Raw genomic sequence first — 20,000 nt, forward strand, 5'->3', positions numbered from 1 at the left:
TATGTTCCATTAAGCACAAGTGTACATGTCGACTAGTTCATTAACAACAAAGTGTACATGTCTACTATGTCCATTAGCAACAAGTGTACATGTCGACTATGTTCCATTAGCAACAAGTGTACATGTCGACTATGTTCCATTAACAACAAGTGTACATGTCGACTATGTTCCATTAAGCAACAAGTAACATGTCGACTATGTTCCATTAGCAACAAGTGTACATGTCGACTATGTTCCATTAACAACAAGTGTACATGTCGACTATGTTCCATTAAGCAACAAGTGTACATGTCGACTATGTTCCATTAGCAACAAAGTGTACATGTCGACTATGTTCCCATTAACAACAAGTGTACATGTCGACTATGTCCATTAACAACAAGTGTACATGTCGACTATGTTCCATTAGCAACAAGTGTACATGTCGACTATGTTCCATTAGCAACAAGTGTACATGTCGACTATGTTCCATTAACAACAAGTGTACATGTCGACTATGTTCCATTAACAACAAGTGTACATGTCGACTATGTTCCATTAGCAACAAGTGTACATGTCGACTTGTTCATTAGCAAAGTGTAATGTCGACTATGTTCATTAACAACAAGTGTACATGTCGACTATGTTCCATTAGCAACAAGTGTACATGTCGACTATGTTCCATTAAGCAAGACAAGTGTACATGTCGACTATGTTCCATTAAGCAACAAGTGTACATGTCGACTATGTTCCATTAACAACAAGTGTACATGTCGAACTATGTTCCCATTAGCAACAGTTGTACATGTCGACTATGTTCCATTAGCAACAAGTGTACATGTCGACTATGTTCCATTAACAACAAGTGTACATGTCGACTATGTTCCATTAGCAACAAGTGTACATGTCGACTATGTTCCATTAACAACAAGTGTACATGTCGACTATGTTCCATTAGCAACAAGTGTACATGTCGACTATGTTCCATTAGCAACAAGTGTACATGTCGACTATGTTCCATTAACAACAAGTGTACATGTCGACTATGTTCCATTTAGCAACAAGTGTACATGTTCGACTATGTTATTACCATTGTAAGTCATTACAGAGTAGGTACATGTCGACTATGTTCCATTAACAACAAGTGTACATGTCGATATGTTCCATTAACAACAAGTGTACATGTCGACTATGTTCCATTAGCAACAAGTGTACATGTCGACTATGTTCCATTAGCAACAAGTGTACATGTCGACTATGTTCCATTAACAACAAGTGTACACGTCGACTATGTTCATTAACAACAAGGTACATGTCGACTATGTTCCATTAACAACAAGTGTACATGTCGACTATGTTTCCATTAGCAACAAGTGTACATGTCGACTATGTTCCATTAACAACAAGTGTACGATGTCGACTATGTTCCATTAACAACAAGTGTAGGATGTCGACTATGTTCCATTAGCAACAAGTGTACATGTCGACTATGTTCCATTAGCAACAAGTGTACATGTCGACTATGTTCCATTAACAACAAGTGTACATGTCGACTATGTTCCATTAACAACAAGTGTACATGTCGACTATGTTCCATTAGCAACAAGTGTACATGTCGACTATGTTCCATTAACAACAAGTGTACATGTCGACTATGTTCCATTAACAACAAGTGTACATGTCGACTATGTTCCATTAACAACAAGTGTACATGTCGACTATGTCCATTAGCAACAAGTGTACATGTCGACTATGTTCCATTAACAACAAGTGTACATGTCGACTATGTTCCATTACAACAAGTGTACATGTCGACTATGTTCCATTAACAACAAGTGTACATGTCGACTATGTTCCATTAACAACAAGTGTACATGTCGACTATGTTCCATTAGCAACAAGTGTACATGTCGACTATGTTCCATTAGCAACAAGTGTACATGTCGACTATGTTCCATTAACAACAAGTGTACATGTCGACTATGTTCCATTAGCAACAAGTGTACATGTCGACTATGTTCCATTAGCAACAAGTGTACATGTCGACTATGTTCCATTAGCAACAAGTGTACATGTCGACTATGTTCCATTAGCAACAAGTGTACATGTCGACTATGTTCCATTAACAACAAGTGTACATGTCGACTATGTTCCATTAACAACAAGTGTACATGTCGACTATGTTCCATTAGCAACAAGTGTACATGTCGACTATGTTCCTATTAGCAACAAGTGTACATGTCGACTATGTTCCATTAAGCAACAAGTGTACATGTCGACTATGTTCCATTAGCACAAGTGTACATGTCGACTATGTTCCATTAACAACAAGTGTACATGTCGACTATGTTCCATTAACAACAAGTGTACATGTCGACTATGTTCCATTAACAACAAGTGTACATGTCGACTATGTTCCATTAGCAACAAGTGTACATGTCGACTATGTTCCATTAACAACAAGTGTACATGTCGACTATGTTCCATTAGCAACAAGTGTACATGTCGACTATGTTCCATTAACAACAAGTGTACATGTCGACTATGTTCCATTAACAACAAGTGTACATGTCGGACTATGTTCCATTAGCAACAAGTGTACATGTCGACTATGTTCCATTAACAACAAGTGTACATGTCGACTATGTTCCATTAGCAACAAGTGTACATGTCGACTATGTTCCATTAACAACAAGTGTACATGTCGACTATGTTCCATTAACAACAAGTGTACATGTCGACTATGTTCCATTAACAACAAGTGTACATGTCGACTATGTTCCATTAGCAACAAGTGTACATGTCGACTATGTTCCATTAACAACAAGTGTACATGTCGACTATGTTCCATTAACAACAAGTGTACATGTCGACTATGTTCCATTAACAACAAGTGTACATGTCGACTATGTTCCATTAACAACAAGTGTACATGTCGACTATGTTCCATTAGCAACAAGTGTACATGTCGACTATGTTCCATTAACAACAAGTGTACATGTCGACTATGTTCCATTAACAACAAGTGTACATGTCGACTATGTTCCATTAGCAACAAGTGTACATGTCGACTATGTTCCATTAACAACAAGTGTACATGTCGACTATGTTCCATTAGCACAAGTGTACATGTCGACTATGTTCCATTAGCAACAAGTGTACATGTCGACTATGTTCCATTAACAACAAGTGTACATGTCGACTATGTTCCATTAGCAACAAGTGTACATGTCGACTATGTTCCATTAACAACAAGTGTACATGTCGACTATGTTCCATTAGCAACAAGTGTACATGTCGACTATGTTCCATTAGCAACAAGTGTACATGTCGACTATGTTCCATTAGCAACAAGTGTACATGTCGACTATGTTCCATTAGCAACAAGTGTACATGTCGACTATGTTCCATTAGACAACAAGTGTACATGTCGACTATGTTCCATTAACAACAAGTGTACATGTCGACTATGTTCCATTAGCAACAAGTGTACATGTCGACTATGTTCCATTAACAACAAGTGTACATGTCGACTATGTTCCATTAGCAACAAGTGTACATGTCGACTATGTTCCATTAACAACAAGTGTAATGTCGACTATGTTCCATTAGCAACAAGTGTACATGTCGACTATGTTCCATTAACAACAAGTGTACATGTCGACTATGTTCCATTAGCAACAAGTGTACATGTCGACTATGTTCCATTAGCAACAAGTGTACATGTCGACTATGTTCCATTAGCAACAAGTGTACATGTCGACTATGTTCCATTAACAACAAGTGTACATGTCGACTATGTTCCATTAGCAACAAGTGTACATGTCGACTATGTTCCATTAACAACAAGTGTACATGTCGACTATGTTCCATTAAGCAACAAGTGTACATGTCGACTATGTTCCATTAACAACAAGTGTACATGTCGACTATGTTCCATTAACAACAAGTGTACATGTCGACTATGTTCCATTAACAACAAGTGTACATGTCGACTATGTTCCATTAGCAACAAGTGTACATGTCGACTATGTTCCATTAGCAACAAGTGTACATGTCGACTATGTTCCATTAACAACAAGTGTACATGTCGACTATGTTCCATTAACAACAAGTGTACATGTCGACTATGTTCCATTAGCAACAAGTGTACATGTCGACTATGTTCCATTAACAACAAGTGTACATGTCGACTATGTTCCATTAGCAACAAGTGTACATGTCGACTATGTTCCATTAGCAACAAGTGTACATGTCGACTATGTTCCATTAGCAACAAGTGTACATGTCGACTATGTTCCATTAAGCAACAAGTGTACATGTCGACTATGTTCCATTAACAACAAGTGTACATGTCGACTATGTTCCATTAGCAACAAGTGTACATGTCGACTATGTTCCATTAGCAACAAGTGTACATGTCGACTATGTTCCATTAGCAACAAGTGTACATGTCGACTATGTTCCATTAGCAACAAGTGTACATGTCGACTATGTTCCATTAACAACAAGTGTACATGTCGACTATGTTCCATTAGCAACAAGTGTACATGTCGACTATGTTCCATTAACAACAAGTGTACATGTCGACTATGTTCCATTAGCAACAAGTGTACATGTCGACTATGTTCCATTAACAACAAGTGTACATGTCGACTATGTTCCATTAACAACAGTTGTACATGTCGACTATGTTCCATTAACAACAAGTGTACATGTCGACTATGTTCCATTAACAACAAGTGTACATGTCGACTATGTTCCATTAACAACAAGTGTACATGTCGACTATGTTCCATTAGCAACAAGTGTACATGTCGACTATGTTCCATTAACAACAAGTGTACATGTCGACTATGTTCCATTAGCAACAAGTGTACATGTCGACTATGTTTCCATTAGACAACAAGTGTACATGTCGACTATGTTCCATTAGCAACAAGTGTACATGTCGACTATGTTCCATTAGCAACAAGTGTACATGTCGACTATGTTCCATTAGCAACAAGTGTACATGTCGACTATGTTCCATTAGCAACAAGTGTACATGTCGACTATGTTCCATTAGCAACAAGTGTACATGTCGACTATGTTCCATTAGCAACAAGTGTACATGTCGACTATGTTCCATTAGCAACAAGTGTACATGTCGACTATGTTCCATTAGCAACAAGTGTACATGTCGACTATGTTCCATTAGCAACAAGTGTACATGTCGACTATGTTCCATTAGCAACAAGTGTACATGTCGACTATGTTCCATTAACAACAAGTGTACATGTCGACTATGTTCCATTAGCAACAAGTGTACATGTCGACTATGTTCCATTAGCAACAAGTGTACATGTCGACTATGTTCCATTAACAACAAGTGTACATGTCGACTATGTTCCATTAACAACAAGTGTACATGTCGACTATGTTCCATTAAGCAACAAGTGTACATGTCGACTATGTTCCATTAACAACAAGTGTACATGTCGACTATGTTCCATTAACAACAAGTGTACATGTCGACTATGTTCCATTAACAACAAGTGTACATGTCGACTATGTTCCATTAGCAACAAGTGTACATGTCGACTATGTTCCATTAACAACAAGTGTACATGTCGACTATGTTCCATTAACAACAAGTGTACATGTCGACTATGTTCCATTAACAACAAGTGTTACATGTCGACTATGTTCCATTAGCAACAAGTGTACATGTCGACTATGTTCCATTAACAACAAGTGTACATGTCGACTATGTTCCATTAGCAACAAGTGCACATGTCGACTATGTTCCATTAGCAACAAGTGTACATGTCGACTATGTTCCATTAGCAACAAGTGTACATGTCGACTATGTTCCATTAGCAACAAGTGTACATGTCGACTATGTTCCATTAGCAACAAGTGTACATGTCGACTATGTTCCATTAGCAACAAGTGCACATGTCGACTATGTTCCATTAGCAACAGAGTACATGTCGACTATGTTCCATTAGCAACAAGTGCACATGTCGACTATGTTCCATTAGCAACAAGAGTAACATGTCGACTATGTTCCATTAGCAACAAGTGTACATGTCGACTATGTTCCATTAGCAACAAGTGCTACATGTCGACTATGTTCCATTAACAACAAGTGTACATGTCGACTATGTTCCATTAGCAACAAGTGTACATGTCGACTATGTTCCATTAGCAACAAGTGTACATGTCGACTATGTTCCATTAGCAACAAGTGTACATGTCGACTATGTTCCATTAACAACAAGTGTACATGTCGACTGTTCCATTAGCAACAAGTGTACATGTCGACTATGTTCCATTAACAACAAGTGTACATGTCGACTATGTTCCATTAACAACAAGTGTACATGTCGACTATGTTCCATTAACAACAAGTGTACATGTCGACTATGTTCCATTAGCAACAAGTGTACATGTCGACTATGTTCCATTAGCAACAAGTGTACATGTCGACTATGTTCCATTAACAACAAGTGTACATGTCGACTATGTTCCATTAACAACAAGTGTACATGTCGACTATGTTCCATTAACAACAAGTGTACATGTCGACTATGTTCCATTAAGCAACAAGTGTACATGTCGACTATGTTCCATTAACAACAAGTGTACATGTCGACTATGTTCCATTAGCAACAAGTGTACATGTCGACTATGTTCCATTAGCAACAAGTGTACATGTCGACTATGTTCCATTAGCAACAAGTGTACATGTCGACTATGTTCCATTAGACAACAAGTGTACATGTCGACTATGTTCCATTAACAACAAGTGTACATGTCGACTATGTTCCATTAGCAACAAGTGTACATGTCGACTATGTTCCATTAGCAACAAGTGTACATGTCGACTATGTTCCATTAAGCAACAAGTGTACATGTCGGACTATGTTCCATTAACAACAAGTGTACATGTCGACTATGTTCCATTAACAACAAGTGTACATGTCGACTATGTTCCATTAAGCAACAAGTGTACATGTCGACTATGTTCCATTAACAACAAGTGTACATGTCGACTATGTTCCATTAGCAACAAGTGTACATGTCGACTATGTTCCATTAGCAACAAGTGTACATGTCGACTATGTTCCATTAGCAACAAGTGTACATGTCGACTATGTTCCATTAGCAACAAGTGTACATGTCGACTATGTTCCATTAGCAACAAGTGTACATGTCGACTATGTTCCATTAGCAACAAGTGTACATGTCGACTATGTTCCATTAACAACAAGTGTACATGTCGACTATGTTCCATTAGCAACAAGTGTACATGTCGACTATGTTCCATTACAACAAGTGTACATGTCGACTATGTTCCATTAGCAACAAGTGTACATGTCGACTATGTTCCATTAGCAACAAGTGTACATGTCGACTATGTTCCATTAACAACAAGTGTACATGTCGACTATGTTCCATTAGCAACAAGTGTACATGTCGACTATGTTCCATTAGCAACAAGTGTACATGTCGACTATGTTCCATTAACAACAAGTGTACATGTCGACTATGTTCCATTAACAACAAGTGTACATGTCGACTATGTTCCATTAGCAACAAGTGTACATGTCGACTATGTTCCATTAGCAACAAGTGTACATGTCGACTATGTTCCATTAACAACAAGTGTACATGTCGACTATGTTCCATTAGCAACAAGTGTACATGTCGACTATGTTCCATTAGCAACAAGTGTACATGTCGACTATGTTCCATTAGCAACAAGTGTACATGTCGACTATGTTCCATTAACAACAAGTGTACATGTCGACTATGTTCCATTAGCAACAAGTGTACATGTCGACTATGTTCCATTGAACAACAAGTGTACATTGTCGACTATGTTCCATTAACAACAAGTGTACATGTCGACTATGTTCCATTAACCACAAGTGTACATGTCGACTATGTTCCATTAGCAACAAGTGTACATGTCGACTATGTTCCATTAGCAACAAGTGTACATGTCGACTATGTTCCATTAGCAACAAGTGTACATGTCGACTATGTTCCATTAAGCAACAAGTGTACATGTCGACTATGTTCCATTAGCAACAAGTGTACATGTCGACTATGTTCCATTAACAACAAGTGTACATGTCGACTATGTTCCATTAACAACAAGTGTACATGTCGACTATGTTCCATTAGCAACAAGTGTACATGTCGACTATGTTCCATTAGCAACAAGTGTACATGTCGACTATGTTCCATTAACAACAAGTGTACATGTCGACTATGTTCCATTAACAACAAGTGTACATGTCGACTATGTTCCATAGCAACAAGTGTACATGTCGACTATGTTCCATTAGCAACAAGTGTACATGTCGACTATGTTCCATTAACAACAAGTGTACATGTCGACTATGTTCCATTAGCAACAAGTGTACATGTCGACTATGTTCCATTAGCAACAAGTGTACATGTCGACTATGTTCCATTAACAACAAGTGTACATGTCGACTATGTTCCATTAACAACAAGTGTACATGTCGACTATGTTCCATTAACAACAAGTGTACATGTCGACTATGTTCCATTAACAACAAGTAGTACATGTCGACTATGTTCCATTAACAACAAGTGTACATGTCGACTATGTTCCATTAGCAACAAGTGTACATGTCGACTATGTTCCATAAGCAACAAGTGTACATGTCGACTATGTTCCATTAGCAACAAGTGTACATGTCGACTATGTTCCATTAGCAACAAGTGTACATGTCGACTATGTTCCATTAGCAACAAGTGTACATGTCGACTATGTTCCATTAGCAACAAGTGTACATGTCGACTATGTTCCATTAACAACAAGTGTACATGTCGACTATGTTCCATTAGCAACAAGTGTACATGTCGACTATGTTCCATTAGCAACAAGTGTACATGTCGACTATGTTCCATTAGCAACAAGTGTACATGTCGGACTATGTTCCATTAACAACAAGTGTACATGTCGACTATGTTCCATTAGCAACAAGTGTACATGTCGACTATGTTCCATTAACAACAAGTGTACATGTCGACTATGTTCCATTAACAACAAGTGTACATGTCGACTATGTTCCATTAGCAACAAGTGTACATGTCGACTATGTTCCATTAACAACAAGTGTACATGTCGACTATGTTCCATTAACAACAAGTGTACATGTCGACTATGTTCCATTAACAACAAGTGTACATGTCGACTATGTTCCATTAGCAACAAGTGTACATGTCGACTATGTTCCATTAGCAACAAGTGTACATGTCGACTATGTTCCATTAACAACAAGTGTACATGTCGACTATGTTCCATTAACAAGCAAGTGTACATGTCGACTATGTTCCATTAACAACAAGTGTACATGTCGACTATGTTCCATTAGCAACAAGTGTACATGTCGACTATGTTCCATTAGCAACAAGTGTACATGTCGACTATGTTCCATTAACAACAAGTGTACATGTCGACTATGTTCCATTAACAACAAGTGTACATGTCGACTATGTTCCATTAGCAACAAGTGTACATGTCGACTATGTTCCATTAGCAACAAGTGTACATGTCGACTATGTTCCATTAGCAACAAGTGTACATGTCGACTATGTTCCATTAACAACAAGTGTACATGTCGACTATGTTCCATTAGCAACAAGTGTACATGTCGACTATGTTCCATTAGCAACAAGTGTACATGTCGACTATGTTCCATTAACAACAAGTGTACATGTCGACTATGTTCCATTAGCAACAAGTGTACATGTCGACTATGTTCCATTAACAACAAGTGTACATGTCGACTATGTTCCATTAGCAACAAGTGTACATGTCGACTATGTTCCATTAGCAACAAGTGTACATGTCGACTATGTTCCATTAACAACAAGTGTACATGTCGACTATGTTCCATTAGCAACAAGTGTACATGTCGACTATGTTCCATTAACAACAAGTGTACATGTCGACTATGTTCCATTAACAACAAGTGTACATGTCGACTATGTTCCATTAGCAACAAGTGTACATGTCGACTATGTTCCATTAACAACAAGTGTACATGTCGACTATGTTCCATTAACAACAAGTGTACATGTCGACTATGTTCCATTAACAACAAGTGTACATGTCGACTATGTTCCATTAACAACAAGTGTACATGTCGACTATGTTCCATTAACAACAAGTATACATGTCGACTATGTTCCATTAGCAACAAGTGTACATGTCGACTATGTTCCATCAGCAACAAGTGTACATGTCGACTATGTTCCATTAGCAACAAGTGTACATGTCGACTATGTTCCATTAGCAACAAGTGTACATGTCGACTATGTTCCATTAGCAACAAGTGTACATGTCGACTATGTTCCATTAGCAACAAGTGTACATGTCGACTATGTTCCATTAACAACAAGTGTACATGTCGACTATGTTCCATTAGCAACAAGTGTACATGTCGACTATGTTCCATTAGCACAAGTGTACATGTCGACTATGTTCCATTAACAACAAGTGTACATGTCGACTATGTTCCATTAACAACAAGTGTACATGTCGACTATGTTCCATTAACAACAAGTGTACATGTCGACTATGTTCCATTAGCAACAAGTGTACATGTCGACTATGTTCCATTAGCAACAAGTGTACATGTCGACCTATGTTCCATTAGCAACAAGTGTACATGTCGACTATGTTCCATTAGCAACAAGTGTACATGTCGACTATGTTCCATTAGCAACAAGTGTACATGTCGACTATGTTCCATTAACAACAAGTGTACATGTCGACTATGTTCCATTAGCAACAAGTGTACATGTCGACTATGTTCCATTAACAACAAGTGTACATGTCGACTATGTTCCATTAACAACAAGTGTACATGTCGACTATGTTCCATTAACAACAAGTGTACATGTCGACTATGTTCCATTAACAACAAGTGTACATGTCGACTATGTTCCATTAGCAACAAGTGTACATGTCGACTATGTTCCATTAACAACAAGTGTACATGTCGACTATGTTCCATTAACAACAAGTGTACATGTCGACTATGTTCCATTAGCAACAAGTGTACATGTCGACTATGTTCCATTAGCAACAAGTGTACATGTCGACTATGTTCCATTAGCAACAAGTGTACATGTCGACTATGTTCCATTAGCAACAAGTGCACATGTCGACTATGTTCCATTAGCAACAAGTGTACATGTCGACTATGTTCCATTAGCAACAAGTGTACATGTCGACTATGTTCCATTAGCAACAAGTGTACATGTCGACTATGTTCCATTAGCAACAAGTGTACATGTCGACTATGTTCCATTAGCAACAAGTGCACATGTCGACTATGTTCCATTAGCAACAAGTGTACATGTCGACTATGTTCCATTAGCAACAAGTGTACATGTCGACTATGTTCCATTAGCAACAAGTGTACATGTCGACTATGTTCCATTAGCAACAAGTGTACATGTCGACTATGTTCCATTAACAACAAGTGTACATGTCGACTATGTTCCATTAGCAACAAGTGTACATGTCGACTATGTTCCATTAACAACAAGTGTACATGTCGACTATGTTCCATTAGCAACAAGTGTACATGTCGACTATGTTCCATTAGCAACAAGTGTACATGTCGACTATGTTCCATTAGCAACAAGTGTACATGTCGACTATGTTCCATTAACAACAAGTGTACATGTCGACTATGTTCCATTAACAACAAGTGTACATGTCGACTATGTTCCATTAACAACAAGTGTACATGTCGACTATGTTCCATTAGCAACAAGTGTACATGTCGACTATGTTCCATTAACAACAAGTGTACATGTCGACTATGTTCCATTAACAACAAGTGTACATGTCGACTATGTTCCATTAGCAACAAGTGTACATGTCGACTATGTTCCATTAGCAACAAGTGTACATGTCGACTATGTTCCATTAACAACAAGTGTACATGTCGACTATGTTCCATTAACAACAAGTGTACATGTCGACTATGTTCCATTAACAACAAGTGTACATGTCGACTATGTTCCATTAACAACAAGTGTACATGTCGACTATGTTCCATTAGCAACAAGTGTACATGTCGACTATGTTCCATTAGCAACAAGTGTACATGTCGACTATGTCCATTAGCAACAAGTGTACATGTCGACTATGTTCCATTAGCAACAAGTGTACATGTCGACTATGTTCCATTAGCAACAAGTGTACATGTCGACTATGTTCCATTAGCAACAAGTGTACATGTCGACTATGTTCCATTAACAACAAGTGTACATGTCGACTATGTTCCATTAGCAACAAGTGTACATGTCGACTATGTTCCATTAACAACAAGTGTACATGTCGACTATGTTCCATTAACAACAAGTGTACATGTCGACTATGTTCCATTAGCAACAAGTGTACATGTCGACTATGTTCCATTAGCAACAAGTGTACATGTCGACTATGTTCCATTAACAACAAGTGTACATGTCGACTATGTTCCATTAACAACAAGTGTACATGTCGACTATGTTCCATTAACAACAAGTGTACATGTCGACTATGTTCCATTAGCAACAAGTGTACATGTCGACTATGTTCCATTAGCAACAAGTGTACATGTCGACTATGTTCCATTAACAACAAGTGTACATGTCGACTATGTTCCATTAGCAACAAGTGTTACATGTCGACTATGTTCCATTAACAACAAGTGTACATGTCGACTATGTTCCATTAACAACAAGTGTACATGTCGACTATGTTCCATTAACAACAAGTGTACATGTCGACTATGTTCCATTAGCAACAAGTGTACATGTCGACTATGTTCCATTAACAACAAGTGTACATGTCGACTATGTTCCATTAACAACAAGTGTACATGTCGACTATGTTCCATTAACAACAAGTGTACATGTCGACTATGTTCCATTAGCAACAAGTGTACATGTCGACTATGTTCCATTAACAACAAGTGTACATGTCGACTATGTTCCATTAACAACAAGTGTACATGTCGACTATGTTCCATTAACAACAAGTGTACATGTCGACTATGTTCCATTAACAACAAGTGTACATGTCGACTATGTTCCATTAACAACAAGTGTACATGTCGACTATGTTCCATTAGCAACAAGTGTACATGTCGACTATGTTCCATTAACAACAAGTGTACATGTCGACTATGTTCCATTAACAACAAGTGTACATGTCGACTATGTTCCATTAACAACAAGTGTACATGTCGACTATGTTCCATTAACAACAAGTGTACATGTCGACTATGTTCCATTAACAACAAGTGTACATGTCGACTATGTTCCATTAACAACAAGTGTACATGTCGACTATGTTCCATTAACAACAAGTGTACATGTCGACTATGTTCCATTAACAACAAGTGTACATGTCGACTATGTTCCATTAACAACAAGTGTACATGTCGACTATGTTCCATTAGCAACAAGTGTACATGTCGACTATGTTCCATTAACAACAAGTGTACATGTCGACTATGTTCCATTAGCAACAAGTGTACATGTCGACTATGTTCCATTAGCAACAAGTGTACATGTCGACTATGTTCCATTAGCAACAAGTGTACATGTCGACTATGTTCCATTAGCAACAAGTGTACATGTCGACTATGTTCCATTAGCAACAAGTGTACATGTCGACTATGTTCCATTAACAACAAGTGTACATGTCGACTATGTTCCATTAACAACAAGTGTACATGTCGACTATGTTCCATTAACAACAAGTGTACATGTCGACTATGTTCCATTAACAACAAGTGTACATGTCGACTATGTTCCATTAGCAACAAGTGTACATGTCGACTATGTTCCATTAGCAACAAGTGTACATGTCGACTATGTTCCATTAACAACAAGTGTACATGTCGACTATGTTCCATTAACAACAAGTGTACATGTCGACTATGTTCCATTAGCAACAAGTGTACATGTCGACTATGTTCCATTAGCAACAAGTGTACATGTCGACTATGTTCCATTAGCAACAAGTGTACATGTCGACTATGTTCCATTAACAACAAGTGTACATGTCGACTATGTTCCATTAGCAACAAGTGTACATGTCGACTATGTTCCATTAGCAACAAGTGTACATGTCGACTATGTTCCATTAACAACAAGTGTACATGTCGACTATGTTCCATTAACAACAAGTGTACATGTCGACTATGTTCCATTAACAACAAGTGTACATGTCGACTATGTTCCATTAGCAACAAGTGTACAATGTCGACTATGTTCCATTAGCAACAAGTGTACATGTCGACTATGTTCCATTAGCAACAAGTGTACATGTCGACTATGTTCCATTAGCAACAAGTGTACATGTCGGACTATGTTCCATTAACAACAAGTGTACATGTCGACTATGTTCCATTAACAACAAGTGTACATGTCGACTATGTTCCATTAACAACAAGTGTACATGTCGACTATGTTCCATTAACAACAAGTGTACATGTCGACTATGTTCCATTAACAACAAGTGTACATGTCGACTATGTTCCATTAACAACAAGTGTACATGTCGACTATGTTCCATTAGCAACAAGTGTACATGTCGACTATGTTCCATTAACAACAAGTGTACATGTCGACTATGTTCCATTAACAACAAGTGTACATGTCGACTATGTTCCATTAGCAACAAGTGAACATGTCGACTATGTTCCATTAGCAACAAGAGTACATGTCGACTATGTTCCATTAGCAACAAGTGCACATGTCGACTATGTTCCATTAGCAACAAGTGCACATGTCGACTATGTTCCATTAGCAACAAGAGTACATGTCGACTATGTTCCATTAGCAACAAGTGCACATGTCGACTATGTTCCATTAGCAACAAGAGTACATGTCGACTATGTTCCATTAGCAACAAGTGTACATGTCGACTATGTTCCATTAGCAACAAGTGCACATGTCGACTATGTTCCATTAACAACAAGTGTACATGTCGACTATGTTCCATTAGCAACAAGTGTACATGTCGACTATGTTCCATTAGCAACAAGTGTACATGTCGACTATGTTCCATTAGCAACAAGTGTACATGTCGACTATGTTCCATTAACAACAAGTGTACATGTCGACTATGTTCCATTAGCAACAAGGTGTACATGTCGACTATGTTCCATTAACAACAAGTGTACATGTCGACTATGTTCCATTAACAACAAGTGTACATGTCGACTATGTTCCATTAACCACAAGTGTACATGTCGACTATGTTCCATTAGCAACAAGTGTACATGTCGACTATGTTCCATTAGCAACAAGTGTACATGTCGACTATGTTCCATTAACAACAAGTGTACATGTCGACTATGTTCCATTAACAACAAGTGTACATGTCGACTATGTTCCATTAGCAACAAGTGTACATGTCGACTATGTTCCATTAACAACAAGTGTACATGTCGACTATGTTCCATTAACAACAAGTGTACATGTCGACTATGTTCCATTAGCAACAAGTGTACATGTCGACTATGTTCCATTAGCAACAAGTGTACATGTCGACTATGTTCCATTAACAACAAGTGTACATGTCGACTATGTTCCATTAACAACAAGTGTACATGTCGACTATGTTCCATTAACAACAAGTGTACATGTCGACTATGTTCCATTAACAACAAGTATACATGTCGACTATGTTCCATTAGCAACAAGTGTACATGTCGACTATGTTCCATCAGCAACAAGTGTACATGTCGACTATGTTCCATTAGCAACAAGTGTACATGTCGACTATGTTCCATTAGCAACAAGTGTACATGTCGACTATGTTCCATTAGCAACAAGTGTACATGTCGACTATGTTCATTAGCAACAAGTGTACATGTCGACTATGTTCCATTAACAACAAGTGTACATGTCGACTATGTTCCATTAACAACAAGTGTACATGTCGACTATGTTCCATTAACAACAAGTGTACATGTCGACTATGTTCCATTAACAACAAGTGTACATGTCGACTATGTTCCATTAGCAACAAGTGTACATGTCGACTATGTTCCATTAGCACAAGTGTACATGTCGACTATGTTCCATTAACAACAAGTGTACATGTCGACTATGTTCCATTAACAACAAGTGTACATGTCGACTATGTTCCATTAACAACAAGTGTACATGTCGACTATGTTCCATTAGCAACAAGTGTACATGTCGACTATGTTCCATTAGCAACAAGTGTACATGTCGACTATGTTCCATTAACAACAAGTGTACATGTCGACTATGTTCCATTAGCAACAAGTGTACATGTCGACTATGTTCCATTAGCAACAAGTGTACATGTCGACTATGTTCCATTAACAACAAGTGTACATGTCGACTATGTTCCATTAACAACAAGTGTACATGTCGACTATGTTCCATTAACAACAAGTGTACATGTCGACTATGTTCCATTAGCAACAAGTGTACATGTCGACTATGTTCCATTAGCAACAAGTGTACATGTCGACTATGTTCCATTAACAACAAGTGTACATGTCGACTATGTTCCATTAACAACAAGTGTACATGTCGACTATGTTCCATTAACAACAAGTGTACATGTCGACTATGTTCCATTAACAACAAGTGTACATGTCGACTATGTTCCATTAGCAACAAGTGTACATGTCGACTATGTTCCATTAACAACAAGTGTACATGTCGACTATGTTCCATTAACAACAAGTGTACATGTCGACTATGTTCCATTAACAACAAGTGTACATGTCGACTATGTTCCATTAACAACAAGTGTACATGTCGACTATGTTCCATTAACAACAAGTGTACATGTCGACTATGTTCCATTAACAACAAGTGTACATGTCGACTATGTTCCATTAACAACAAGTGTACATGTCGACTATGTTCCATTAACAACAAGTGTACATGTCGACTATGTTCCATTAACAACAAGTGTACATGTCGACTATGTTCCATTAACAACAAGTGTACATGTCGACTATGTTCCATTAACAACAAGTGTACATGTCGACTATGTTCCATTAACAACAAGTGTACATGTCGACTATGTTCCATTAACAACAAGTGTACATGTCGACTATGTTCCATTAGCAACAAGTGTACATGTCGACTATGTTCCATTAGCAACAAGTGTACATGTCGACTATGTTCCATTAACAACAAGTGTACATGTCGACTATGTTCCATTAACAACAAGTGTACATGTCGACTATGTTCCATTAGCAACAAGTGTACATGTCGACTATGTTCCATTAACAACAAGTGTACATGTCGACTATGTTCCATTAGCAACAAGTGTACATGTCGACTATGTTCCATTAACAACAAGTGTACATGTCGACTATGTTCCATTAGCAACAAGTGTACATGTCGACTATGTTCCATTAGCAACAAGTGTACATGTCGACTATGTTCCATTAGCAACAAGTGTACATGTCGACTATGTTCCATTAACAACAAGTGTACATGTCGACTATGTTCCATTAACAACAAGTGTACATGTCGACTATGTTCCATTAGCAACAAGTGTACATGTCGACTATGTTCCATTAGCAACAAGTGTACATGTCGACTATGTTCCATTAACAACAAGTGTACATGTCGACTATGTTCCATTAACAACAAGTGTACATGTCGACTATGTTCCATTAGCAACAAGTGTACATGTCGACTATGTTCCATTAACAACAAGTGTACACGCTACCATGAAAAAGTACAGCTGAGGTGACAGTAGTAACTTACATTTTCGTTAGAATACGAGACCTCGACTATCGTAATGTTGAGCGACCTCCGTGGTCTTCGCTCTTCTCTTCACCCCGAAAAAGAGCCTCATATTCGGCCCTTGCAGACGGCTTCACGACTGGAGCATTTTTTTTTAACGTTGGAAGTAAAGCCTTACTCATTTTTCTTTCAATCTTTACACCTAAACAGCTTGACTCGTGTCTTAATAATGTCCGACTCTAACAATTAATTTTTTTGAACTAAATGTACATTTCAAATGATATTAGTGACGTGTTTGTAGACGGTATGTGCATTTTTTATTTTATTGGAAAATGTTGAAATTAATGTCGATATGATGCGTTTACGTTTGTGCTGCTGTTCTGTTTTAGGACAATCAAGGAGGAAATTGACTCTTAAGACAATTTAAAGCAGTGGTCCACAGCCTTTTTGTACTTGCGGACCGATCAATGCTTGAAAATGTGTCCCACAGACCGGGGGGGTAGTAAAAAAAATTTTTTTTTTTTTTTTTTTTTTTTTTTTTGTCATAAAGAAATACAATCATGTGTGCTTACGGACTGTATCCCTGCAGACTGTATTGATCTATATTGATATATAATGTATATATTGTGTTTTTTATGTTGATTTAATAAAAATAAAAATAAAAAAATATATATATTTTTATTTTTATTTTTTTAACTTCTTGTGCGGCCCGGTGGTTGGGGACCACTGATTTAAAGGACAAGAGAGCGAAAAGAAATGGATATAAAACTGTATATGCAGGTATTTTACTTCATAATTCTAATAATTATTATTATTATGTTTCTTTACATTTTTATTATATTTCACAATTGATTCAAGAATACTATTTCTTTCTAAACTACCCAATCACTATTAGATAAAAGCTTGTAGAAAATAGGTTAGTTTCAGTATAAAGTAGCTAACGATGTTTAAAAATAGATTTCTGTCTGGGCAGCAGCACACGTACACACGGCAAACCCAAATAAACAACTCTTGCTTCACAATGTCATATTTTGTCAGGTCTCTCACTCCTCTTTACCCCACCCTGACCTCAAGCCTGAGGTTGTCAACGCGTGACTCGACCAGGAGGTCTTGCAAAGGCTAGACCGTACCACCTGACATTGCTCCATCTTCGGCCAGAGGACCCACACTTTTTTCCAATTTGGCCCACTTACAATAAAATTAACATTAATGAGCTACTAGTATTATAGAATTGTATATCTAGGTGGTGGTCCTGCTTTGGAAATCATTTGTACCCATTTCAGAGATCACATTTAGTTCCCCTTAAAACCTTCACATGTTGCACAATGAGATGTAAGCATGGAATTACATGTACATTGAGTCCCCCCTAAAACCTTCACATGTTGCACAATGAGATGTAAGCATGGGATTATATGTACATTTAGTCCCCCCTAAAACCTTCACATGTTGCACAATGAGATGTAAGCATGGGATTAAATGTACATTGAGTCCCCCCTAAAACCTTCACATGTTGCACAATGAGATGTAAGCATGGGATTAAATGTACATTGAGTTCCTCCTAAAACCTTCACATGTTGCACAATGAGGTGTAAGCATGGGATTAAATGTACATTTAGTCCCCCCTAAACCTTCACATGTTGCACAATGAGATGTAAACATGGGATTAAATGTACATTGAGTCCCCCCTAAAACCTTCACATGTTGCACAATGAGATGTAAACATGGCATTAAATGTACATTTAGTCCCCCCTAAAACCTTCACATGTTGCACAATGAGATGTAAACATGGGATTAAATGTACATTTAGTCCCCCCTAAAACCTTCACATGTTGCACAATGAGATGTAAACATGGGATTAAATGTACATTGAGTCCCCCCTAAAACCTTCACATGTTGCACAATGAGATGTAAGCATGGGATTAAATGTACATTTAGTCCCCCCTAAACCTTCACATGTTGCACAATGAGATGTAAGCATGGGATTAAATGTACATTGAGTCCCCCCTAAAACCTTCACATGTTGCACAATGAGATGTAAGCATTGGATTAAATGTACATTCCTGTGGGTCAAATATATCTATCTTAACGAGCATCTCTGTTATCTAGTAAGAACATTTCAAGATTAATATCCATAAATGAACATTCTTAATACTGTAAATGACGGTAGAATAAGCACACTTCTGAGGAGTCATAAACTATGTTGACACCGCAGGCCAAAGCAAACCAAATCGGAT

Source organism: Entelurus aequoreus, linkage group LG09 (genome assembly GCF_033978785.1).
Source record: "Entelurus aequoreus isolate RoL-2023_Sb linkage group LG09, RoL_Eaeq_v1.1, whole genome shotgun sequence".
NCBI classification, from domain to species: domain Eukaryota; kingdom Metazoa; phylum Chordata; class Actinopteri; order Syngnathiformes; family Syngnathidae; genus Entelurus; species Entelurus aequoreus.